Source organism: Budorcas taxicolor, chromosome 1 (genome assembly GCF_023091745.1).
Source record: "Budorcas taxicolor isolate Tak-1 chromosome 1, Takin1.1, whole genome shotgun sequence".
NCBI classification, from domain to species: domain Eukaryota; kingdom Metazoa; phylum Chordata; class Mammalia; order Artiodactyla; family Bovidae; genus Budorcas; species Budorcas taxicolor.
Genome location: NC_068910.1, coordinates 63,077,971 through 63,105,135, shown reverse-complemented (window position 1 = coordinate 63,105,135; position 27,165 = coordinate 63,077,971).

Sequence of the window (27,165 nt, the reverse complement as noted above, 5' to 3'; positions counted from 1 at the left end):
ATCAAGGGATCTGTGGCTTTCCCTCGAGGTTTTCTCTCGAGGCCCTCACACGAGGCTTTCCCACAGGACTTTGCCACCTGCCACCTTGGTGTGAATCGATCCTCGGCGTGAAAGACGAGCCGGTGAAGGGAAAAGAGGTTCCTCTGGAATGGACTGAGACATCTGGGGGACTCTTGGAATGGTGGCACGACCCTGGAGTTCCTCTCGCCGTTCCTGTTGAGAGGGCCTCCTCTTGAGATGCGACGGGAACGCCGGGAATTCTTTCCCGATGAAGCAGGGAACGGATCCCTCATCTCGAGCTACGAGGCGGAAACGGGCCGCCTCTGGATGTGGGCGAGACCCTCGTGTTTCCTCTCGAGTGGAGACGGGTATGTCGGAGAACTTCTTGAGTTGCACCAAGGGTGTGAAGGACCCTTTCGAAGTTCCAGAGGTGAGTTGTGATTACCCTCGAGAAGCCTCAGAGGAAATGGGCCTCCTCTCGCCTGGAGCGGAGAACCTCCTGGATTTTATCGAGTTGCGGCAGGTCTTCCCGAGTTAAGACGGGGACCTCAGAGACCCGCTCTGGTGGCCTCAAGAAAGGCCAGTCCCCATGCGAGACGCTAGGGCCCATCTCGGGATTGCTCTCCCGGCGATGCCGGGGCCTGACCCTCTGTGTGCAGTCGGGGCCGGAACTTGAGAATTCCTCTCCAGTGTTGACATGGATCTTGGGGTGCCTCTGAGTCTCCCCAGGGGAGTCAGGCCTCGTCTCGAGTGGGGGCATGCATGTGCGCTTTCCTCACGAGCTGCAGCAGTAGTGTCACGCTTCCTGTCACGTGGATCAAGAGATCTGTGGCTTTCTCTCGAGGTTTTCCCTCGAGGCTTTCCCACGAGGCTTTCCCACAGGGCTGTGCCACGTGCCACCTTGGTGTGAATCGATCCTCGGCATTAAAGACGAGCCTGTGAAGGGAAAAGAGGTTCCTCTGGAATGGACTGAGACATCTGGGGGACTCTTGGAATGGTGGCACGACCCTGGAGTTCCTCTCGCCGTTCCTGTTGAGAAGGCCTCCTCTTGAGATGCGACGGGAACGCCGGGAACTCTTTCCTGACGAAGCAGGGAAAGGATCCCTCATCTCGAGCTACGAGACGGAAACGGGGCTCCTCTGGATGTGGGCGGGACCCACGTGTTTCCTCTCGAGTGGCGACGGGTATGTCGGGGAACTTCTTGATTTGCACCAAGGGTGTGAAGGACCCTTTCGAAGTTCCAGAGGTGAGGTGTGATCAGCCTCGAGAGGCCTCAGCGGAAATGGGCCTCATCTCGCCTGGAGGGGAGAACCTCCTGGATTTTCTCGAGTTGCGGCTGGTCTTCTCGAGTTACGATGGGGACCTCAGGGACCCGTTCTGGTGGCCTCAGGAAAGGCCAGTCCCCATGAGAGTTGCTAGGGGCAATCTCGGGATTCCTCTGCCGTTGATGCCGTGCCCTAAGACCTTGTGTGGAGTCGGGGACGGAACCTGAGGATTCCTCTCCAGTGTTGACATGGATTTTGGGGTACTTCTGAGTCTCGCCAGGGGACTCAGGGCTCGTCTCATTGGGGCATGCACGTGAATTTTCCTCCCGATCTGCAGCAGTAGTGTCATGCTTCCTGTCACGAGGATCAAGGGATCTGCGGCTCTCCCTCGAGGCTTCCCCTCCAGGCTTTCCCACGAGGCTTTCCCACAGGGCTGTGCCACCTGGCACCTTGGTGTGAGTCGATCCTCGGCGTGAAAGACGAACCGGTGAAGGGAAAAGAGGTTCCTCTGGAATAGACTGAGACATCTGGGTGCCTCTTGGAATGGTGGCACGACACTGGAGTTCCTTTCGCCGTTCCTGTGGAGAGGGCCTCTACTTGAGATGCGACGGGAACGCCGGGAATTCTTTCCTGACGAAGCAGGGAACGGATCCCTCATTTCTAGCTACGAGGCGGAAACGGGCCGCCTCTTAATGTGGGCGGGACCCTCGTGTTGCCTCTCGAGTGGAGACGGGTATGTCGGGGAACTTCTTGACTTGCACCAAGGGTGTGAAGGACCCTTTCGAAGTTCCAGATGTGAGTTGTGATTACCTTCAAGACGCCTCAGCGGAAATGGGCCTCCTCTCGCCTGGAGGGGAGAACCTCCTAGATTTTCTCGAATTGCGGCAGGTCTTCTCGAGTTACGATGGGGACCTCAGGGACCCGCTCTGGTGGCCTCAGGAAAGGCCAGACCCGATGCGAGTTGCTAGGGGCCATCTCAGGATTCCTCTCCTGTCGATGCCGGGGCCTAAGACCTTGTGTGGAGTCGGGGCCAGAACCTGAGGATTCCTCTCCAGTGTTGCCATGGATCTTGGGGTGCTTCTGAGTCTCCCCATGGGAGTCAGGCCTCGTCTCGAGTGTGGGCATGCACGTGCGCTTTCCTCCCGAGCTGCAGCATTAGTGTCACGCTTCCTGGCACGTGGATCCAGGGATCTGTGGCTTTCCTTCGAGGCTTTCCCTCGAGGCTTTCCCACGAGGCTTTCCCACAGGGCTGTGCCACGTGCCACCTTGGTGTGAGTCGATCCTCGACGAGAAAGACGAGCCGGTGAAGGGAAAAGAGGTTCCTATGGAATGGACTGAGACATCTGGGGGACACTTGGAATGGTGGAACGACCCTGGAGTTCCTCTCACCGTTCCTGTTGACAGGGACTCCTCTTGAGATGCGACGGAAACGCCGGGAACTCTTTCCCGACGAACAGGGAAAGACTCCCTCATCTCGAGCTACGAGGCGAAAACGGGGCTCCTCTGGATGTGGGCGGGACCCTCGTGTTTCCTCTCGTGTGGAGGCGGGTATGTCGGGGAAATTCTTGATTTGCACCAAGGGTGTGAAGGACCCTTTCGAAGTTCCAGAGGTGAGGTGTGATCAGCCTCGAGACCCCTCAGCGGAAATGGGCCTCATCTCGCCTGTAGCGGAGAACCTCCTGGATTTTCTCGAGTTGCGGCAGGTCTTCTCAAGTTACGACGGGGACCTCAGGGACCCGCTCTGGTGGCCTCAGGAAAGGCCAGTCCCCATGCGAGTTGCTAGGGGCCATCTCGGGATTCCTCTCCCGTCCATGCCGGGGCCTAAGTCCTTGTGTGGAGTCGGGAACGGAACCTGAGGATTCCTCTCCAGTGTTGCAATGGATCTTGGGGTGCTTCTGAACCTCCCCAGGGGAGTCAGGCCTCGTCTCGAGTGGGGGCATGCACGTGCGCTTTCCTCCCAAGCTGCAGCAGTAGTGTCACGATTCCTGTCACGTGGATCAAGGGATCTGGGGCTTTCCCTCGAGGCTTTCCAAAGAGGCTTTCCAAAGAGGCTTTCCCACAGGGCTGTGCCACGTCCCACCTTGGTGTGAGTCGATCCTCGGCTTCAAAGACGAGCCGGCAAGGGAAAAGAGTTTCCTCTGGAATGGACTGAGATACCTGGGGGACTCTTGGAATGGTGGCACGACCCTGGAGTTCCTCTCGCCGTTCCTGTTGAGAAGGCCTCCTCTTGAGATGCGACGGGAACGCCGGGAACTCTTTCCTGACGAAGCAGGGAAAGGATCCCTCATCTCGAGCTACGAGACGGAAACGGGGCTCCTCTGGATGTGGGCGGGACCCACGTGTTTCCTCTCGAGTGGCGACGGGTATGTCGGGGAACTTCTTGATTTGCACCAAGGGTGTGAAGGACCCTTTCGAAGTTCCAGAGGTGAGGTGTGATCAGCCTCGAGAGGCCTCAGCGGAAATGGGCCTCATCTCGCCTGGAGGGGAGAACCTCCTGGATTTTCTCGAGTTGCGGCTGGTCTTCTCGAGTTACGATGGGGACCTCAGGGACCCGTTCTGGTGGCCTCAGGAAAGGCCAGTCCCCATGAGAGTTGCTAGGGGCAATCTCGGGATTCCTCTGCCGTTGATGCCGTGCCCTAAGACCTTGTGTGGAGTCGGGGACGGAACCTGAGGATTCCTCTCCAGTGTTGACATGGATTTTGGGGTACTTCTGAGTCTCGCCAGGGGACTCAGGGCTCGTCTCATTGGGGCATGCACGTGAATTTTCCTCCCGATCTGCAGCAGTAGTGTCATGCTTCCTGTCACGAGGATCAAGGGATCTGCGGCTCTCCCTCGAGGCTTCCCCTCCAGGCTTTCCCACGAGGCTTTCCCACAGGGCTGTGCCACCTGGCACCTTGGTGTGAGTCGATCCTCGGCGTGAAAGACGAACCGGTGAAGGGAAAAGAGGTTCCTCTGGAATAGACTGAGACATCTGGGTGCCTCTTGGAATGGTGGCACGACCCTGGAGTTCCTTTCGCCGTTCCTGTGGAGAGGGCCTCTACTTGAGATGTGACGGGAACGCCGGGAATTCTTTCCTGACGAAGCAGGGAACGGATCCCTCATTTCTAGCTACGAGGCGGAAACGGGCCGCCTCTTAATGTGGGCGGGACCCTCGTGTTGCCTCTCGAGTGGAGACGGGTATGTCGGGGAACTTCTTGACTTGCACCAAGGGTGTGAAGGACCCTTTCGAAGTTCCAGATGTGAGTTGTGATTACCTTCAAGACGCCTCAGCGGAAATGGGCCTCCTCTCGCCTGGAGGGGAGAACCTCCTGGATTTTCTCAACTTGCGGCAGGTCTTCTCGAGTTACGACGGGGACCTCAGGGACCCGCTCTGGTGGCCTCAGGAAAGGCCAGTCCCCATGCGAGACGCTAGGGGCCATATCGGGATTCCTCTCCAGTCTATGCCGGGGCCTGACACTTTGTGTGGAGTCGGTGCCAGAACCTGAGGATTCCTCTCCAGTGTTGACATGGATCTTGGGGTGCCTCTGAGTCTCCCCAGGGGAGTCAGGCCTCGTCTCGAGTGGGGGCATGCATGTGCGCTTTCCTCTCGAGCTGCAGGTGTAGTGTCATGCTTCCTGTCACGTGGATCAAGGGATCTGTGGCTTTCTCTAGAGGCTTTCCCTCGAGGCCCTCACAAGAGGCTTTCCCACAGGACTGTGCCACGTGCCACCTTGGTGTGAGTCGACCCTCGGCGTGAAAGACGAGCCGGTGAAGGGAAACAAGGTTCCTCTGGATGGACTGAGACATCTGGGGGTCTCTTGGAATGGGGGCACAACCCTGGAGTTTCTTTCGCCCTTCCTGTTGAGAGGGCCTCCTCTTGAGATGCGACGGGAACACAGGGAATTCTTTCCCGACGACGCAGAGAAAGGATCCCTCATCTCGAGCTACGAGGCGGAAACGGGGCTCCTCTGGATATGGGCGGGACCCTCGTATTTCCTCTCGAGTGAAGACGTGTATGTCGGGGGACTTCTTGAGTTGCACCAAGGGTGTGAAGGACCCTTTCGAAGTTCCAGAGGTAAGTTGTGATCAGCCTCGAAACGCCTAGCGGAAATGGGCCTCCTCTCGCCTGGAGGGGAGAACCTCCTAGATTTTCTCGAATTGCGGCAGGTCTTCTCGAGTTACGACGGGGACCTCAGGGACCCGCTCTGGTGGCCTCAGGAAAGGCCAGACCCGATGCGAGTTGCTAGGGGCCATCTCAGGATTCCTCTCCCGTCGATGCCGGGGCCTAAGACCTTGTGTGGAGTCGGGGCCAGAACCTGAGGATTCCTCTCCAGTGTTGCCATGGATCTTGGGGTGCTTCTGAGTCTCCCCAGGGGAGTCAGGCCTCGTCTCGAGTGTGGGCATGCACGTGCGCTTTCCTCCCGAGCTGCAGCATTAGTGTCACGCTTCCTGGCACGTGGATCCAGGGATCTGTGGCTTTCCTTCGAGGCTTTCCCTCGAGGCTTTCCCACGAGGCTTTCCCACAGGGCTGTGCCATGTGCCACCTTGGTGTGAGTCGATCCTCGACGAGAAAGACGAGCCGGTGAAGGGAAAAGAGGTTCCTATGGAATGGACTGAGACATCTGGGGGACACTTGGAATGGTGGAACGACCCTGGAGTTCCTCTCACCGTTCCTGTTGACAGGGACTCCTCTTGAGATGCGACGGAAACGCCGGGAACTCTTTCCCGACGAACAGGGAAAGACTCCCTCATCTCGAGCTACGAGGCGAAAACGGGGCTCCTCTGGATGTGGGCGGGACCCTCGTGTTTCCTCTCGTGTGGAGGCGGGTATGTCGGGGAAATTCTTGATTTGCACCAAGGGTGTGAAGGACCCTTTCGAAGTTCCAGAGGTGAGGTGTGATCAGCCTCGAGACCCCTCAGCGGAAATGGGCCTCATCTCGCCTGTAGCGGAGAACCTCCTGGATTTTCTGGAGTTGCGGCAGGTCTTCTCAAGTTACGACGGGGACCTCAGGGACCCGCTCTGGTGGCCTCAGGAAAGGCCAGTCCCCATGCGAGTTGCTAGGGGCCATCTCGGGATTCCTCTCCCGTCCATGCCGGGGCCTAAGTCCTTGTGTGGAGTCGGGAACGGAACCTGAGGATTCCTCTCCAGTGTTGCAATGGATCTTGGGGTGCCTCTGAGTCTCCCCAGGGGAGTCAGGCCTCGTCTCGTGTGGGGGCATGCATGTGCGCTTTCCTCTCGAGCTGCAGCTGTAGTGTCATGCTTCCTGTCACGTGGCTCAAGGGATCTGTGGCTTTCTCTTGAGGCCTTCCCTCGAGGCCCTCACAAGAGGCTTTCCCACAGGACTGTGCCACGTGCCACCTTGGTGTGAGTCGATCCTCGGCGTGAAAGACGAGCCGGTGAAGGGAAACAAGGTTCCTCTGGATGGACTGAGACATCTGGGGGTCTCTTGGAATGGGGGCACAACCCTGGAGTTTCTTTCGCCCTTCCTGTTGAGAGGGCCTCCTCTTGAGATGCGACGGGAACACAGGGAATTCTTTCCCGACAACGCAGAGAAAGGATCCCTCATCTCGAGCTACGAGGCGGAAACGGGGCTCCTCTGGATATGGGCGGGACCCTCGTATTTCCTCTCGAGTGAAGACGTGTATGTCGGGGAACTTCTTGAGTTGCACCAAGGGTGTGAAGGACCCTTTCAAAGTTCCAGAGGTGAGGTGTGATCAGCCTCGAGACTCCTCATTGGAAATGGGCCTTATCTCGACTGTAGGGGAGAATCTTCTGGATTTTCTCGAGTGGCGGCAGGTCTTCTCGAGTTACTTCGGGGACCTCAGGGGCCCGCTCTGGTGGCCTCAGGAAAGGCCAGTCCCCATGCGAGTTGCTAGGGACCATCTCGGGATTCCTCTCCCGTCCATGCCGGGGCCTAAGACCTTGTGTGGAGTCGGGGCCGGAACCTGAGGATTGCTCTCCAGTGTTGCCATGGAATTTGGGGTGCTTCTGAGTCTCCCCAGGGGAGTCAGGCCTCGTCTCGAGTGAGGGCATGCATGTGCGCTTTCCTCCCGAGCTGCAGCAGTAGTGTCACGCGTCCTGTTACGTGGATCAAGGGATCACTGGCTTTCCCTTGAGGCTTTCCCTGGAGGCTTTCCCTCGAGGCTGTCCCTCGAGGATTTCCCACAGGGCTGTGCCACGTGCCACCTTCGTGTGAGTCGATCCTCGGCGTGAAAGACGAGCCAGTGAAGGGAAAAGAGGTTCCTCTGGAATGGTCTGAGAGATCTGGCGGACTCTTGGAATGGTGGCACGACCCTGGAGTTCCTCTCTCAGTTCCTTTCAGAGGGCCTCCTCTTGAGATGCGACAGGAAGCCCGGGAACTCTTTCCCGATGAAGCAGGGAAAGGATCCCTCTTCTCGAGCTACGAGGCAGACACGGGGCTCCTCTGGATGTGGGCGCGACCCTCGTGTTTCCTCTCGAGTGGAGACGGGTATGTCTCGGAACTTCTTGATTTGCGCCAAGGGTGTGAAGGACCCTTTCGAAGTTCCAGAGGTGAGGTGTGATCAGCCTCGAGACGCCTCAGGGGAAATGGGACTCATCTCGCTGGAGGGGAGAACCTCCTGGATTTTCTCCAGTTGCGGCAGGTCTCCTCGAGTTACGACGGGGACCTCAGGAACCCGCTCTGGTGGCCTCAGGAAACGCCAGTCCCCATGCGAGTTGCTAGGGGCCATCTCGGGATTCCTCTCCCGTCGATGCCGGGGCCTAAGACCTTGTGTGGAGTCGGGGCCGGAACCTGAGGATTCCTCTCCAGTGTTGCCATGGATCTTGGGGTGCTTCTGAGTCTCCCCAGGGGAGACAGGCCTCGTCTCCAGTGGGAGCATGCACGTGCGCTTTCCTCCCGAGCTGCAGCAGTAGTGTCACGCTTCCTGTCACGTGGATCAAGGGATCTGTGGCTTTCCCTCGAGGCTTTCCCACGAGGCTTACCCACAGGGCTGTGCCACGTGCCACGTTGGTGTGAGTCGATCCTCGGCGTGAAAGGCGAGCCGTTGAAGGGAAAATAGGTTCCTCTGGAATGGACTGAGACATCTGGGGGACTCTTGGAATGGTGGCACGACCCTGGAGTTCCTCTTGCCGTTCCTGTTGAGAGGGTCTCCTCTTGAGATGCGACGGGAAGGCCGGGAACTCTTTCCCGACGATGCAGGGAAAGGATCCCTCATCTCGAGCTACGAGGTGGAAACGGGGCTCCTCTGGATGTGGGCGGGACCCTCGTGTTTCCTCTCGAGTGGAGTCGGGTATGTCGTGGAACTTCTTGATTTGCACCAAGGGTGTGAAGTACCCTTTGGAAGTTCCAGAGGTGAGGTGTGATCAGCCTCGAGAGGCCTAAGCGGAAATGGGCGGCATCTCTCGTAGAGGGGAGAACCTCCTGGATTTTCTCGAGTTGCGGCAGGTATTCTCGAGTTACGACGGGGATCTCAGGGACCCGCTCTGGTGGCCTCAGGAAAGGCCAGTCCCCATGAGAGTTGCTAGGGGCAATCTCGGGATTCCTCTCCCGGCGATGCCGGGCCCTAAGACCTTGTGTGGAGTCGGGGACGGAACCTGAGGATTCCTCTCCAGTGTTGACATGGATTTTGGGGTACTTTTGAGTCTCGCCAGGGGACTTAGGACTCGTCTCATTGGGGCATGCACGTGAACTTTCCTCCCGATCTGCAGCAGTAGTGTCACGCTTCCTGTCACGAGGATTAAGGGATCTGCGGCTCTCCCTCGAGGCTTCCCCTCCAGGCTTTCCCACGAGGCTTTCCCACAGGGCTGTGCCACCTGCCACCTCGGTGTGAGTCCATCCTCGGCGTGAAAGACGAGCCGGTGAAGGGAAAAGAGGTTCCTCTTGAATGGACTGAGACATCTGGGGGACTCTTGGAATGGTGGCATGACAATGCAGTTCCTCTCGCCATTCCTGGTGAGAGGGCCTCCTCTTGAGATGCGACGGGAACGCCGGGAATTCTTTCCCGACGACGCAGGGAAAGGATCCCTCATCTCGAGCTACGAGGCGGAAACGGGGCTCCTCTGGATGGGGGCGGGACCCTCGTGTTTCCTCTCTAGTGGAGACGGGTATGTCGGGGAACTTCTTAATTTGCACCAAGGCTGTGAAAGACCCTTTCGAAGTTCCAGAGGTGAGGTGTGATTAGCCTCGAGACGCCTCAGTGGAAATGGGCCTCATCTCGCCTGGATGGGAGAACCTCCTGGATTTTCTCGAGGTGCGGCAGGTCTTCTCGAGTTACGATGGGGACCTCAGGGACCCGCTCTGGTGGCCTCAGGAAAGGCCAGTCCCCCTGCCAGTTGCTATGGTCCATCTCGAGATTCCTCTCCCGTCGATGCCGGGGCCTAATACCTTATGTGGAGTCGGGGCCGGAACCTGAGGATTCCTCTCCAGTGTTGACCTGGATCTTGGGGTACTTCTGAGTCTCCCCAGGGGACTCAGGCCTCGTCTCATGGGGGCATGCACGTGCAATTTCCTCCCGATCTGCAGCAGTAGTGTCACGCTCCCTTTCACGTGGATCAAGGGATCTGTGGCTTTCCCTCGAGGCTTTCCATTGAGGCCCTCCCACGAGGCTTTCCCACAGGGCTGTGCCACCTGGCACCTTGGTGTGAGTCGATCCTCGGCGTGAAAGACGAGCCGGTGAAGGGAAAAGAGGTTCCTCTGGATGGACTGAGACATCTGGGGGTCTCTTGGAATGGGGGCACAACCCTGGAGTTTCTTTCGCCCTTCCTGTTGAGAGGGCCTCCTCTTGAGATGCGACGGGAACCCAGGTAATTCTTTCCCGACGACGCAGAGAAAGGATCCCTCATCTATAGCTACGAGGCGGAAACGGGGCTCCTCTGGATATGGGCGGGACCCTCGTATTTCCTCTCGAGTGAAGACGTGTATGTCGGGGAACTTCTTGAGTTGCACCAAGGGTGTAAGGACCCTTTCGAAGTTCCAGAGGTGTGTTGTGATCAGCCTCGAGACGCCTCAGCGGAAATGGGCCTCCTCTCGCCTGGAGGGGAGAACCTCCTAGATTTTCTCGAATTGCGGCAGGTCTTCTGGAGTTACTACGGGGACCTCAGGTACCCGCTCTGGTGGCCTCAGGAAAGGCCAGTCCCGATGCGAGTTGCTAGGGGCCACCTCGGGATTCCTCTCCCGTCGATACCAGGGCCTAAGACCTTGTGTGGAGTCGGGGCCGAAACAGAGGATTCCTCTCCAGTGTTGACATGGATCTTGGGGTGCCTCTGAGTCTCCCCAGGGGAGTCAGGCCTCGTCTCGAGTGGGGGCATACACGTGCTCTTTCCTCCCGAGCTGCAGCAGTAGTGTCACGCTTCCTGTCACGTGGATCAAGGGATCTGTTTTTTTCCCTCGAGGCTTTCACTCGAGGCTTTCCCACGCGGCATTCCCACAGGGCTGTTCCCGTGCCACCTTGGTGTGAGTCGATCCTAGGCGTGAAAGACGAGCTGGTGAAGGGAAAAGAGGTTCCTCTGGAATGGACTGAGACATCTGGGGGACTCTTGGAATTGTGGCACCACCCTGGAGTTCCTCTCGCCGTTCCTGTTGAGAGGGCCTCGTCTTGAGATGCGACGGGAATGCCGGGAACTCTTTCTCGAGGAAGCAGGGAAAGGATCCCTCATCTCGAGCGACGAGGCGGAAACATGGCTCCTCTGGATGTGGGCGGCACCCTCGTGTTTCCTCTCGAGTGGAGACGGGTATGTTGGGGAACTTCTTGATTTGCAAGAAGGGTGTGAAGGACCCTTTCGAAGTTTCAGAGGTGAGGTGTGACCAGCCTCGAGACGCGTCAGCGGAAATGGGCCTCACCTCACCTGGAGGGGTGAATCTCCTGGATTTTCTCGAGGTGCGGCAGGTCTTCTCGAGTTACGACAGGGACCTCAGGGACCCGCTCTGGCGGCCTCAGGAAAGGCCAGTACCCATGCGAGTTGCTAGGGGCCCTCTCGGGATTCCTCTCCCGTCCATGCCAGGGCCTAAGACCTTGTGTGGAGTCGGGGCCGGAACCTGAGGATTCTTATCCAGTGTTGCCATGTATCTTGGGGTGCCTCTGAGTCTCCCCAGGGGAGTCAGGCCTCGTCTCGAGTAGGGCATGCACGTGCGCTTTCCTCTCGAGCTCCAGCAGTAGTGTCATGCTTCCTGTCACGTGGATCAAGGGATCTGTGGCTTTCCCTCGAGGTTTTCTCTCGAGGCCCTCACACGAGGCTTTCCCACAGGACTTTGCCACCTGCCACCTTGGTGTGAATCGATCCTCGGCGTGAAAGACGAGCCGGTGAAGGGAAAAGAGGTTCCTCTGGAATGGACTGAGACATCTGGGGGACTCTTGGAATGGTGGCACGACCCTGGAGTTCCTCTCGCCGTTCCTGTTGAGAGGGCCTCCTCTTGAGATGCGACGGGAACGCCGGGAATTCTTTCCCGATGAAGCAGGGAACGGATCCCTCATCTCGAGCTACGAGGCGGAAACGGGCCGCCTCTGGATGTGGGCGAGACCCTCGTGTTTCCTCTCGAGTGGAGACGGGTATGTCGGAGAACTTCTTGAGTTGCACCAAGGGTGTGAAGGACCCTTTCGAAGTTCCAGAGGTGAGTTGTGATTACCCTCGAGAAGCCTCAGAGGAAATGGGCCTCCTATCGCCTGGAGCGGAGAACCTCCTGGATTTTATCGAGTTGCGGCAGGTCTTCCCGAGTTAAGACGGGGACCTCAGAGACCCGCTCTGGTGGCCTCAAGAAAGGCCAGTCCCCATGCGAGACGCTAGGGCCCATCTCGGGATTGCTCTCCCGGCGATGCCGGGGCCTGACCCTCTGTGTGCAGTCGGGGCCGGAACTTGAGAATTCCTCTCCAGTGTTGACATGGATCTTGGGGTGCCTCTGAGTCTCCCCAGGGGAGTCAGGCCTCGTCTCGAGTGGGGGCATGCATGTGCGCTTTCCTCACGAGCTGCAGCAGTAGTGTCACGCTTCCTGTCACGTGGATCAAGAGATCTGTGGCTTTCTCTCGAGGTTTTCCCTCGAGGCTTTCCCACGAGGCTTTCCCACAGGGCTGTGCCACGTGCCACCTTGGTGTGAATCGATCCTCGGCATTAAAGACGAGCCTGTGAAGGGAAAAGAGGTTCCTCTGGAATGGACTGAGACATCTGGGGGACTATTGGAATGGTGGCACGACCCTGGAGTTCCTCTCGCCGTTCCTGTTGAGAAGGCCTCCTCTTGAGATGCGACGGGAACGCCGGGAACTCTTTCCTGACGAAGCAGGGAAAGGATCCCTCATCTCGAGCTACGAGACGGAAACGGGGCTCCTCTGGATGTGGGCGGGACCCACGTGTTTCCTCTCGAGTGGCGACGGGTATGTCGGGGAACTTCTTGATTTGCACCAAGGGTGTGAAGGACCCTTTCGAAGTTCCAGAGGTGAGGTGTGATCAGCCTCGAGAGGCCTCAGCGGAAATGGGCCTCATCTCGCCTGGAGGGGAGAACCTCCTGGATTTTCTCGAGTTGCGGCTGGTCTTCTCGAGTTACGATGGGGACCTCAGGGACCCGTTCTGGTGGCCTCAGGAAAGGCCAGTCCCCATGAGAGTTGCTAGGGGCAATCTCGGGATTCCTCTGCCGTTGATGCCGTGCCCTAAGACCTTGTGTGGAGTCGGGGACGGAACCTGAGGATTCCTCTCCAGTGTTGACATGGATTTTGGGGTACTTCTGAGTCTCGCCAGGGGACTCAGGGCTCGTCTCATTGGGGCATGCACGTGAATTTTCCTCCCGATCTGCAGCAGTAGTGTCATGCTTCCTGTCACGAGGATCAAGGGATCTGCGGCTCTCCCTCGAGGCTTCCCCTCCAGGCTTTCCCACGAGGCTTTCCCACAGGGCTGTGCCACCTGGCACCTTGGTGTGAGTCGATCCTCGGCGTGAAAGACGAACCGGTGAAGGGAAAAGAGGTTCCTCTGGAATAGACTGAGACATCTGGGTGCCTCTTGGAATGGTGGCACGACCCTGGAGTTCCTTTCGCCGTTCCTGTGGAGAGGGCCTCTACTTGAGATGCGACGGGAACGCCGGGAATTCTTTCCTGACGAAGCAGGGAACGGATCCCTCATTTCTAGCTACGAGGCGGAAACGGGCCGCCTCTTAATGTGGGCGGGACCCTCGTGTTGCCTCTCGAGTGGAGACGGGTATGTCGGGGAACTTCTTGACTTGCACCAAGGGTGTGAAGGACCCTTTCGAAGTTCCAGATGTGAGTTGTGATTACCTTCAAGACGCCTCAGCGGAAATGGGCCTCCTCTCGCCTGGAGGGGAGAACCTCCTAGATTTTCTCGAATTGCGGCAGGTCTTCTCGAGTTACGACGGGGACCTCAGGGACCCGCTCTGGTGGCCTCAGGAAAGGCCAGACCCGATGCGAGTTGCTAGGGGCCATCTCAGGATTCCTCTCCTGTCGATGCCGGGGCCTAAGACCTTGTGTGGAGTCGGGGCCAGAACCTGAGGATTCCTCTCCAGTGTTGCCATGGATCTTGGGGTGCTTCTGAGTCTCCCCAGGGGAGTCAGGCCTCGTCTCGAGTGTGGGCATGCACGTGCGCTTTCCTCCCGAGCTGCAGCATTAGTGTCACGCTTCCTGGCACGTGGATCCAGGGATCTGTGGCTTTCCTTCGAGGCTTTCCCTCGAGGCTTTCCCACGAGGCTTTCCCACAGGGCTGTGCCACGTGCCACCTTGGTGTGAGTCGATCCTCGACGAGAAAGACGAGCCGGTGAAGGGAAAAGAGGTTCCTATGGAATGGACTGAGACATCTGGGGGACACTTGGAATGGTGGAACGACCCTGGAGTTCCTCTCACCGTTCCTGTTGACAGGGACTCCTCTTGAGATGCGACGGAAACGCCGGGAACTCTTTCCCGACGAACAGGGAAAGACTCCCTCATCTCGAGCTACGAGGCGAAAACGGGGCTCCTCTGGATGTGGGCGGGACCCTCGTGTTTCCTCTCGTGTGGAGGCGGGTATGTCGGGGAAATTCTTGATTTGCACCAAGGGTGTGAAGGACCCTTTCGAAGTTCCAGAGGTGAGGTGTGATCAGCCTCGAGACCCCTCAGCGGAAATGGGCCTCATCTCGCCTGTAGCGGAGAACCTCCTGGATTTTCTCGAGTTGCGGCAGGTCTTCTCAAGTTACGACGGGGACCTCAGGGACCCGCTCTGGTGGCCTCAGGAAAGGCCAGTCCCCATGCGAGTTGCTAGGGGCCATCTCGGGATTCCTCTCCCGTCCATGCCGGGGCCTAAGTCCTTGTGTGGAGTCGGGAACGGAACCTGAGGATTCCTCTCCAGTGTTGCAATGGATCTTGGGGTGCTTCTGAACCTCCCCAGGGGAGTCAGGCCTCGTCTCGAGTGGGGGCATGCACGTGCGCTTTCCTCCCAAGCTGCAGCAGTAGTGTCACGATTCCTGTCACGTGGATCAAGGGATCTGGGGCTTTCCCTCGAGGCTTTCCAAAGAGGCTTTCCAAAGAGGCTTTCCCACAGGGCTGTGCCACGTCCCACCTTGGTGTGAGTCGATCCTCGGCTTCAAAGACGAGCCGGCAAGGGAAAAGAGTTTCCTCTGGAATGGACTGAGATACCTGGGGGACTCTTGGAATGGTGGCACGACCCTGGAGTTCCTCTCGCCGTTCCTGTTGAGAAGGCCTCCTCTTGAGATGCGACGGGAACGCCGGGAACTCTTTCCTGACGAAGCAGGGAAAGGATCCCTCATCTCGAGCTACGAGACGGAAACGGGGCTCCTCTGGATGTGGGCGGGACCCACGTGTTTCCTCTCGAGTGGCGACGGGTATGTCGGGGAACTTCTTGATTTGCACCAAGGGTGTGAAGGACCCTTTCGAAGTTCCAGAGGTGAGGTGTGATCAGCCTCGAGAGGCCTCAGCGGAAATGGGCCTCATCTCGCCTGGAGGGGAGAACCTCCTGGATTTTCTCGAGTTGCGGCTGGTCTTCTCGAGTTACGATGGGGACCTCAGGGACCCGTTCTGGTGGCCTCAGGAAAGGCCAGTCCCCATGAGAGTTGCTAGGGGCAATCTCGGGATTCCTCTGCCGTTGATGCCGTGCCCTAAGACCTTGTGTGGAGTCGGGGACGGAACCTGAGGATTCCTCTCCAGTGTTGACATGGATTTTGGGGTACTTCTGAGTCTCGCCAGGGGACTCAGGGCTCGTCTCATTGGGGCATGCACGTGAATTTTCCTCCCGATCTGCAGCAGTAGTGTCATGCTTCCTGTCACGAGGATCAAGGGATCTGCGGCTCTCCCTCGAGGCTTCCCCTCCAGGCTTTCCCACGAGGCTTTCCCACAGGGCTGTGCCACCTGGCACCTTGGTGTGAGTCGATCCTCGGCGTGAAAGACGAACCGGTGAAGGGAAAAGAGGTTCCTCTGGAATAGACTGAGACATCTGGGTGCCTCTTGGAATGGTGGCACGACCCTGGAGTTCCTTTCGCCGTTCCTGTGGAGAGGGCCTCTACTTGAGATGTGACGGGAACGCCGGGAATTCTTTCCTGACGAAGCAGGGAACGGATCCCTCATTTCTAGCTACGAGGCGGAAACGGGCCGCCTCTTAATGTGGGCGGGACCCTCGTGTTGCCTCTCGAGTGGAGACGGGTATGTCGGGGAACTTCTTGACTTGCACCAAGGGTGTGAAGGACCCTTTCGAAGTTCCAGATGTGAGTTGTGATTACCTTCAAGACGCCTCAGCGGAAATGGGCCTCCTCTCGCCTGGAGGGGAGAACCTCCTGGATTTTCTCAACTTGCGGCAGGTCTTCTCGAGTTACGACGGGGACCTCAGGGACCCGCTCTGGTGGCCTCAGGAAAGGCCAGTCCCCATGCGAGACGCTAGGGGCCATATCGGGATTCCTCTCCAGTCTATGCCGGGGCCTGACACTTTGTGTGGAGTCGGTGCCAGAACCTGAGGATTCCTCTCCAGTGTTGACATGGATCTTGGGGTGCCTCTGAGTCTCCCCAGGGGAGTCAGGCCTCGTCTCGAGTGGGGGCATGCATGTGCGCTTTCCTCTCGAGCTGCAGGTGTAGTGTCATGCTTCCTGTCACGTGGATCAAGGGATCTGTGGCTTTCTCTAGAGGCTTTCCCTCGAGGCCCTCACAAGAGGCTTTCCCACAGGACTGTGCCACGTGCCACCTTGGTGTGAGTCGACCCTCGGCGTGAAAGACGAGCCGGTGAAGGGAAACAAGGTTCCTCTGGATGGACTGAGACATCTGGGGGTCTCTTGGAATGGGGGCACAACCCTGGAGTTTCTTTCGCCCTTCCTGTTGAGAGGGCCTCCTCTTGAGATGCGACGGGAACACAGGGAATTCTTTCCCGACGACGCAGAGAAAGGATCCCTCATCTCGAGCTACGAGGCGGAAACGGGGCTCCTCTGGATATGGGCGGGACCCTCGTATTTCCTCTCGAGTGAAGACGTGTATGTCGGGGGACTTCTTGAGTTGCACCAAGGGTGTGAAGGACCCTTTCGAAGTTCCAGAGGTAAGTTGTGATCAGCCTCGAAACGCCTAGCGGAAATGGGCCTCCTCTCGCCTGGAGGGGAGAACCTCCTAGATTTTCTCGAATTGCGGCAGGTCTTCTCGAGTTACGACGGGGACCTCAGGGACCCGCTCTGGTGGCCTCAGGAAAGGCCAGACCCGATGCGAGTTGCTAGGGGCCATCTCAGGATTCCTCTCCCGTCGATGCCGGGGCCTAAGACCTTGTGTGGAGTCGGGGCCAGAACCTGAGGATTCCTCTCCAGTGTTGCCATGGATCTTGGGGTGCTTCTGAGTCTCCCCAGGGGAGTCAGGCCTCGTCTCGAGTGTGGGCATGCACGTGCGCTTTCCTCCCGAGCTGCAGCATTAGTGTCACGCTTCCTGGCACGTGGATCCAGGGATCTGTGGCTTTCCTTCGAGGCTTTCCCTCGAGGCTTTCCCACGAGGCTTTCCCACAGGGCTGTGCCACGTGCCACCTTGGTGTGAGTCGATCCTCGACGAGAAAGACGAGCCGGTGAAGGGAAAAGAGGTTCCTATGGAATGGACTGAGACATCTGGGGGACACTTGGAATGGTGGAACGACCCTGGAGTTCCTCTCACCGTTCCTGTTGACAGGGACTCCTCTTGAGATGCGACGGAAACGCCGGGAACTCTTTCCCGACGAACAGGGAAAGACTCCCTCATCTCGAGCTACGAGGCGAAAACGGGGCTCCTCTGGATGTGGGCGGGACCCTCGTGTTTCCTCTCGTGTGGAGGCGGGTATGTCGGGGAAATTCTTGATTTGCACCAAGGGTGTGAAGGACCCTTTCGAAGTTCCAGAGGTGAGGTGTGATCAGCCTCGAGACCCCTCAGCGGAAATGGGCCTCATCTCGCCTGTAGCGGAGAAACTCCTGGATTTTCTCGAGTTGCGGCAGGTCTTCTCAAGTTACGACGGGGACCTCAGGGACCCGCTCTGGTGGCCTCAGGAAAGGCCAGTCCCCATGCGAGTTGCTAGGGGCCATCTCGGGATTCCTCTCCCGTCCATGCCGGGGCCTAAGTCCTTGTGTGGAGTCGGGAACGGAACCTGAGGATTCCTCTCCAGTGTTGCAATGGATCTTGGGGTGCTTCTGAACCTCCCCAGGGGAGTCAGGCCTCGTCTCGAGTGGGGGCATGCACGTGCGCTTTCCTCCCAAGCTGCAGCAGTAGTGTCACGATTCCTGTCACGTGGATCAAGGGATCTGGGGCTTTCCCTCGAGGCTTTCCAAAGAGGCTTTCCAAAGAGGCTTTCCCACAGGGCTGTGCCACGTCCCACCTTGGTGTGAGTCGATCCTCGGCTTCAAAGACGAGCCGGCAAGGGAAAAGAGTTTCCTCTGGAATGGACTGAGATACCTGGGGGACTCTTGGAATGGTGGCACGACCCTGAAGTTCCTCTCGCCGTTTCTGTTGAGAGGGCCTCTTCTTGAGATGCGAGGGGAAGGCCGGGAACTGTTTCCCGACGAAGAAGGGAAAAGATCCCTCATCTCGAGCTACGAGGCGGAAACGGGGCTCCTCTGGATGTGGGCGAGACAGTCGTGTTTCCTCTCGAGTGGAGACGGGTATGTCGCGGAACTTCTTGATTTGCACCAAGGGTGTGAAGGACCCTTTCGAAGTTCCAGAGGTGAGGTGTGATCAGCCTCGAGATGCCTCAGCGGAAATGGGCTTCATCTCGCCTGGAGGGGAGAACCTCCTGGATTTTCTCGAGTTGCGGCAGGTCTTCTCGAGTTACGATGGGGACCTCAGGGACCCGCTCTGGTGGCCTCAGGAAAGGCCAGTCCCCATGCGAGTTGCTAGGGGCCATCTCGGGATTCCTCTCCAGTCCATGTCGGGGACTAAGACCTTGTGTGGAGTCGGGGCCGGAACCTGAGGATTCCTCTCCAGTGTTGCCATGGATCTTCGGGTTCTTCTGAGTCTCCCCAGGGGAGTTAGGCCTCGTCTCGAGTAGGGCATGCACGTGCGTTTTCCTCCCGAGCTGCAGCAGTAGTGTCACGCTTCCTCTCACGTGGATCAAGGGATCTGTGGCTTTCCCTTGAGGCTTTCCCTGCAGGCTTTCCGTCGAGGCTTTCCCACGAGGCTTTCCCCCAGGGCTGTGCCACGTGCCACCTTGGTGTGAGTAGATCCTCGGCGTGAAAGACGAGCCGGTGAAGGGAAAAGAGGTTCCTCTGGCATGGACTGAGAAATCTGGGAGACTCTTGGAATGGTGGCACGACCCTGGAGTTCCTCTCGCCGTTCCTGTTGAGAGGGCCTCCTCTTGAGATGCGACGGGATCGCCGGGAACTCTTTCCCGAGGAAGCAGGGAAAGGATCCCTCATCTCGAGCTACGAGGCGGAAACGGGGCTCCTCTGGATGTGGGTGGGACCCTCGTGTTTCCTCTCGAGTGGAGACGGTTATGTTGGGGATCTTCTTGATTTACACCAAGGGTGTGAAAGACCCTTTCGAAGTTCCAGAGGTGAGGTGTGATCAGCCTCAAGATGCCTCAGCGGAAATGGGGCTCATCTCGCCTGGAGGGGAGAACCTCCTAGATTTTCTCGAGTTGCGGCAGGTCTTCTCGAGTTACGATGGGGACCTCAGGGACCCGCTCTGGTGGCCTCAGGAAAGGCCAGTCCCCATGCGAGTTGCTAGGGGCCATCTCGGGATTCCTCTCCCGTCGATGCCGGGGCCTAAGACCTTGTGTGGAGTCGGGGCCGGAACCTGACGATTCCTCTCCAGTGTTGCCATGGATCTTGGGGTGCTTCTGAGTCTCCCCAGGGGAGTCAGGCCTCGTCGCGAATGTGGGCATGCACGTGCGCTTTCCTCCCGAGCTGCAGCAGTAGTGTCACGCTTCCTGTGACGTGGATCAAGGGATCTGTGGCTTTTCCTCGAGGCTTTCCCAAAGGGCTGTGCCACGTACCACCTTGGTGTGAGTCGATCCTCAGCGTGAAAGATGAGCCGGTGAAGGGAAAAGACGTTCCTCTGGAAAGGACTGAGACATGTGAGGGACTCTTGGAATGGTGGCACGACCCTGGAGTTCCTCTCGCCGTTCCTGTTGAGAGGGCCTCCTCTTGAGATGCGACGGGAAGGCCGGGAACTCTTTCCCGACGAAGCAGGGAAAGGATCCCTCATCTCGAGCTACGAGGCGGAAACGGGGCTCCTCTGGATGTGGGCGGGACCCTCGTGTTTCCTCTCGATTGGAGACGGATATGTTGGGGATCTTCTTGATTTACACCAAGGGTGTGAAAGACCCTTTCGAAGTTCCAGCGGTGAGGTGTGATCAGCCTCAAGACGCCTCAGCGGAAATGGGCCTCATCTCGCCTGTATGGGAGAAGCTCCTGGATTTTCTCGAGTTGCGGCAGGTCTTCTCGAGTTACGACGGGGACCTCAGGGACCCGCTCTGGTGGCCTCAGGAAAGGCCAGTCCCCATGCGAGTTACTAGGGGCCATCTCGGGATTCCTCTCCCGTCCATGCCGGGGCCTAAGACCTTGTGTGGAGTCGGGGCCGGAACCTGAGGATTCCTCTCCAGTGTTGCCATGGAACTTGGGGTGCTTCTGAACCTCCCCAGGGGAGTCAGGCCTCGTCTCGAGTGGGGGCATGCACGTGCGCTTTCCTCCCAAGCTGCAGCAGTAGTGTTACGCTTCCTGTCACGTGGATCAAGGGATCTGTGGCTTTCTCTCAAGGCTTTCCCTCGAGGCTTTCCAAAGTGGCTTTCCCACAGGGCTGTGCCACGTGCCACCTTGTTGTGAGTCGATCCTCGGCGTGAAAGACGAGCCGGTGAAGGGAAAAGACGTTCCTCTGGAGTGGACTGAGACATCTGGGGGACTCTTGGAATGGTGGCAGGACCCTGGAGCTCCTCTCGCTGTTCCTGTTGAGAGGGCCTCAAATTGAGGTGCGACGGGAACGCCGGGAACTCTTTTCCGATGAAGGAGGGAAAGGATCCCTCATCTCGAGCTACGAAGAAGAAACAGGGCTCCTCTGTATGTGGGCGGGACCCTCGTGTTTCCTCTCGAGTTGAAACGGGTATGTCGGGGAACTTCTGGATTTGCACCAAGGGTGTGAAGGACCCTTTGGAAGTTCCAGAGGTGAGGTGTGATCAGCCTCGAGACGCCTCAGCGCAAATGGGCCTCATCTCACCGGGAGGGGAGAACCTCCTGGATTTTCTCGAGTTGCGGCAAGTCTTCTCGAGTTATGACGGGGACCTCTGCGACCCGCTCTGGTGGCCTCAGGAAAGGCCAAATCCCATGTGAGTTTCTAGGGGCCCTCTCGGGATTCCTCTCCCGTCCATGCCGGGGCCTCAGACCTTGTGTGGAGTCGGGGCCGGAACCTGAGGATTCCTCTCCAGTGTTGCCATGGATCTTGGGGTGCTTCTGAGACTCCCCAGGGAAGTCAGGCCTCGTCTCGAGTGGGGGCATGCACGTGCGCTTTCCTCCCGATCTGCAGCAGTAGTATCACGCTTCCTATCACGTGGATCAAGGGATCTGCGGCTTTCCCTCGAGGCTGTCCCCCGAGGCTTTCACACGAGGCTTTCCCACAGGGCTGTGCCACGTGCCACCTTGGTGTGACTTGTTCCTCGGCGTGAAAGACGAGCCGGTGAAGGGAAAAGAGTTTCCTCTGGAATGGACTGAGACATCTGGGGGATTCTTGGAATGGTGACACGACCCTGGAGTTCCTCTCGCCGTTCCTGTTGAGAGGGCCTCCTCTTGAGTTGCGAAGGAAACGCCGGGAACTCTTTCCCGACCAACAGGGAAAGGATCCCTCATCTCGAGCTACGAGGCGGAAACGGGGTTCCTCTGGATGTGGGCGGCACCCTCGTGTTTCCTCTCGTGTGGAGACGGGTATGGCGGGGAACTTCTTGATTTGCACCAAGGGTGTGAAGGACCCTTTCGAAGTTCCAGAGGTGAGGTGTGATCAGCCTCGAGACGCCTCAGCGGACATGGGCCTCATCTCGGCTGGAGGGGAGAACCTCCTGGATTTTCTCTAGTTGCGGCAGGTCTTCTCGAATTACGACGGGGACCTCAGGGATCCTCTCTGGTGGCCTCAGGAAAAGCCAGTCCCCATACGAGTTGCTAGGGGCAATATCGGGATTCCTCTCCCGTCCATGCCGGGGCCTAAGACCTTGTGTGGAGTCGGGCCAGGAACCTGAGGATTCCTCTCCAGTGTTGCCTTGGTTCTTGGGGTGCTTCTCAGTTTCCCCAGGGGAGTCAGGCCTCGTCTCGAGTGGGGGTATGCACGTGCGCTTTCCTCCCGGGGTGCAGCAGTAGTGTCACGCTTCCTGTCACGTGGATCAAGGGAGTTGTGGCTTTCCCTCGAGGCTTTCCCTCGAGGCTTTCCCACGAGGCTTTCCCACAGGGCTGTGCCACGTGCCACCTTGGTGTGAGTCGATCCTCGGCGTGAAAGACGAGCCGGAGAAGGGAAAAGACGTTCCTCTGGATTGGACTGAGATATCTGGAGGACTCTTGGAATGGTGACACTATCCTGGAGTTCCTCTCGCCTTTCCTGTTGTGAGGGCCTCCTCTTGAGGTGCGACGGAAACGCCGGGAACTCTTTCCCGACCAACAGGGAAAGGATCCCTCATCTCGAGTTACGAGGCGGAAACGGGGTTCCTCTGGATGTGGGCGGCACCCTCGTGTTTCCTCTCGTGTGGAGACGGGTATGGCGGGGAACTTCTTGATTTGCACCAAGGGTGTGAAGGACCCTTTCGAAGTTCCAGAGGTGAGGTGTGATCAGCCTCGAGACGCCTCAGCGGAAATGGGCCTCATCTCGGCTGGAGGGGAGAACCTCCTGGATTTTCTCTAGTTGCGGCAGGTCTTCTCGAATTACGATGGGGACCTCAGTGATCCGCTCTGGTGGCCTCAGGAAAAGCCAGTCCCCATGCGAGTTGCTAGGGGCAATATCGGGATTCCTCTCCCGTCCATGCCGGGGCCTAAGACCTTGTGTGGAGTCGGGCCAGGAACCTGAGGATTCCTCTCCAGTGTTGCCATGGTTCTTGGGGTGCATCTCAGTTTCCCCAGGGGAGTCAGGCCTCGTCTCGAATGGGGGTATGCACGTGCGCTTTCCTCCCGGGGTGCAGCAGTAGTGTCACGCTTCCTGTCACGTGGATCAAGGGAGTTGTGGCTTTCCCTCGAGGCTTTCCCTCCAGGCTTTCCCACGAGGCTTTCCCACAGGGCTGTGCCACGTGCCACCTTGGTGTGAGTCGATCCTCTGCATGAAAGACGAGCCGGTGAAGGGAAAAGAAATTCCTCTGGAATGAACTGAGAAATCAGAGGGACTCTTGGAATGGTGGCACGAACCTGGAGTTCCTCTCTCCGTTCATGTTGAGAGGGCCTCCTCTTGAGATGCGACGGTAACGCCCGGAACTCTTTCCCGACGAAGCAGGGAAAGGATCCCTCATCTCGAGCTACGAGGCGGAAACGGGGCTCCTCTGGATGTGGGCGGCACCCTCGTGTTTCCTCTCTTGTGGAGACGGGTATGTCGGGGAACTTCTTGATTTGCACCAAGGGTGTGAAGGACCCTTTCGAATTCCAGAGGTGAGGTGTGATCAGCCTCGAGATGCCTCAGCGGAAATGGGCCTCATCTCGCCTGGAGGGGAGAACCTCCTGGATTTGCTCGAGTTGCGGCAGGTCTTCTCGAGTTATGACGGGGACCTCAGGAACCCGCTCTGTCGCCTCAGGAAACGCCAGTCCCCATGCGAGTTGCTAGGGGCCATCTCAGGATTCCTCTCCCGTCGATGCCGGGGCCTAAGACCTTGTGTGGAGTCGGGGCCGGAAACTGAGGATTCCTCTCCAGTGTTGCCATGGATATTGGGGTGCTTCTGAGTCTCCCTAGGGGAGTCAGGCCTCGTCTCGAGTGGAGGCATGCACGTGCGCTTTCCTCCCGAGCTGCAGCAGTAGTGTCATGCTTCCTGTCACGCGGATCAAGGGATCTGTGACTTTCCCTCGAGGCTTTCCCACGAGGCTTACCCACAGGGCTGTGCCACGTGCCACGTTGGTGTGAGTCGATCCTCGGCGTGAAAGGCGAGCTGGTGAAGGGAAAAGAGGTTCCTCTGGAATGGACTGAGACATCTGGGGGACTCTTGGAATAGTGGCCCGACCCTGGAGTTCCTCTCGCCATTCCTGTTGAGAGGGCCTCCTCTTGAGATGCGACGGGAACGCCGGGAACTCTTTCTCTACGAAGCAGGGAAAAGATCCCTCATCTCGAGCTACGAGGCGGAAAAGGGGCACACTGGATGAGGGCGGGACCCTAGTGTTTCCTCTCGAGTGGAGACGGGTATGGCGGGGAACTTCTTGATTTGCACCAATGGTGTGAAGGACCCTTTCGTAGTTCGAGAGGTGAGGTGTGATCAGCCTCGAGACGCCTCAACGGAAATGGGCCTCATCTCGTCTGGAGGGGAGAACCTCCTGGATTTTCTCTAGTTGCGGCAGGTCTTCTCTTGTTACGACGAGGAACTCAGGAATCCGCTCTGGTGGCCTCGGGAAAAGCCAGATGCCATGCGAGTTGCTAGGGGCCATATCGGGATTCCTCTCCCGTCCATGCCGGGGCCTAAGATCTTGTGTGGAGTCGGGCCAGAAACCTGAGGATTCCTCTCCAGTGTTGCCATGGATCTTGGGGTGCTTCTGAGTTTCCCCAGGGGAGTCAGGCCTCGTCTCAAGTGGGGGTATGCACGTGCGCTTTACTCCTGGGGTGCAGCAGTAGTGTCACGCTTCCTGTCACGTGGATCAAGGGATCTCTGGCTTTCCGTCGAGGCTTTCCCTCGAGGCTTTCACACGAGGCTTTCTCACAGGACTGTGCCACGTGCCACCTTGGTGTGAGTCGATCCTCGGCGTGAAAGACGAGCCGGTGAAGGGAAAAGAGGTTCCTCTGGAATGGACTGAGACATCTGGGGGACTTCTGGAATGGTGACACGACCCTGGAGTTCCTCTCGCCGTTCCTGTTGAGAGGGATTCGTGTTGATTTGCCATGGGAACGCCGGGAACTCTTTCCCGACGAAGCAGGGAAAGGATCCCACATCTCGAGCTACGAGGCGGAAAAGGGGCTCCTCTGGATGTGGGTGGAACCCTCGTGTTTCCTCTCGAGTGGAGACGGATATGTCGGGGAACTTCTTGATTTGCACCAAGGGTGTGAAGGACCCTTTCGAAGTTCCAGAGGTGAGGTGTGATCAGCCTCGAGACGCCTCAGCGGAAATGGGCCTAATCTCGGCTGGATTGGAGAACCTCCTGGATTTTCTCGAGTTGCGGGAGGTCGTCTCGAGTTACGACAGTGCCCTCAGGGACCCACTCTGGTGTCCTCAGGAAAGGCCAGTCCCCATGCGAGTTGCTAGGGGCCCTCTCGGGATTCCTCTCCCGTCCATGCCGGGGCCTAAGACCTTGTGTGGAGTCGGGGCCGGAACCTGAGGATTCCTCTCCAGTGTTGCCATGGAACTTGGGGTCTCCCCAAGGGGAGTCAGGCCTCGTCTCGAGTGGGGGCATGCACTTGAGCTTTCCTCCCGAGCTGCAGCAGTAGTTTCACGCATCCTGTCACGTGGATCGAGGGATCTGTGGCTTTCCCTCGAGGCTTTCGCACGAGGCTTTCCCACAGGTCTGTGCCACGCGCCACCTTGGTGTGAGTCGATCCTCGGCGTGAAAGACGAGCCGGTGAAGGGAAAAGAGGTTCCTCTAGAATGGACTGAGACATCTGGGGGACTTCTGAAATGGTGACACGACCCTGGAGTTCCTCTCGCCGTTCCTGTTGAGAGGGCCTCCTCTTGAGATGCGACGGGAACGCTGGGAACTCTTTCCCGACGAAGCAGGGAAAGGATCCCTCATCTCGAGCTACGAGGCGGAAACGGGGCTCCTCTGGATGTGGGCGGGAACCTCGTGTTTCCGCTGAGTGAAGACGGGTATGTCGGGGAACTTCTTGATTTGCACCAAGGGTGTGAAGGACCCTTTCGAAGTTCCAGAGGTGAGGTGTGATCAGCCTCGAGACGCCTCAGCGGAAATGGGCCTCATCTCGCCTGGAGGGGAGAACCTCCTGGATTTTCTCTAGTTGCGGGAGGTCTTCTCGAGTTACGACGGGGACCTCAGGGACCCGTTCTGGTGGCCTCAGGAAAGGCCAGTCCCCATGCGAGTGGCTAGGTGCCATCTCGGGATTCCTCTCAGGTCGATGCCGGGGCCTAAGTCCTTGTGTGGACCCGGGCCGGAAACTGAGGATTTCTCTCCAGTGTTGCCATTGATCTTGGGGTGCTTCTGAGACTCCCCAGGGGATTCAGGCCTCGTCTCGAGTGTGGACATGCACGTGCGATGTCCTCCCGAGCTGCAGCAGTACTGTGACGATTCCTGTCACGTGGATCAAGGGATCTGTGGCTTTCCCTCGAGGCTTTCCCTCGAGGCTTTCCCACGAGGCTTTCCCACAGGGCTGTGCCACGTGCCACCTTGGTGTGAGTCGATCCTCGGCGTGAAAGACGAGACGGTGAAGGGAAAAGACGTTCCTCTGGATTGGACTGAGACATCTGGGGGACTCTTGGAATGGTGACACTACCCTGGAGTTCCTCTCGCCTTTCCTGTTGAGAGGGCCTCCTCTTGAGATGCGACGGAAACGCCGGTAACTCTTTCCCGACGAACAGGGAAAGGATCCCTCATCTCGAGCTACGAGGCAGAAACGGGGTTCCTCTGGATGTGGGCGGCACCCTCGTGTTTCCTCTCGTGTGGAGACGGGTATGGCGGGGAACTTCTTGATTTGCACCAAGGGTGTGAAGGACCCTTTCGAAGTTCCAGAGGTGAGGTGTGATCAGCCTCGAGACGCCTCAGCGGAAATGGGCCTCATCTCGCCTGGAGGGGAGAACCTCCTGGATTTTCTCTAGTTGCGGCAGGTCTTCTCGAATTACGACGGGGGCCTCAGGGATCCGCTCTGGTGGCCTCAGGAAAAGCCAGTCCCCATGCGAGTTGCTAGGGGCAATATCGGGATTCCTCTCCCGTCCATGCCGGGGCCTAAGACCTTGTGTGGAGTCGGGCCAGGAACCTGAGGATTCCTCTCCAGTGTTGCCATGGATCTTCGGGTGCTTCTGAGTCTCCCCAGGGGAGTCAGGCCTCGTCTCGAGTGGGGGTATGCACGTGCGCTTTCCTCCCGGGGTGCAGCAGTAGTGTCACGCTTCCTGTCACGTGGATCAAGGGAGTTGTGGCTTTCCCTCGAGGCTTTCCCTCGAGGCTTTCCCACGAGGCTTTCACACAGGGCTGTGCCACGTGCCACCTTGGTGTGAGTCGATCCTCGGCGTGAAAGACGAGCCGGTGAAGGGAAATGAAATTCCTCTGGAATGGACTGAGAAATCAGAGGGACTCTTGGAATGGTGGCACGAACCTGGAGTTCCTCTCGCCGTTCCTGTTGAGAGGGCCTCCTCTTGAGATGCGACAGGAATGCCGGGTACTCTTTCCCGAGGAAGCAGGGAAAAGATCCCTCATCTTCAGCTACGAGGCGGAAACGGGGCTCCTCT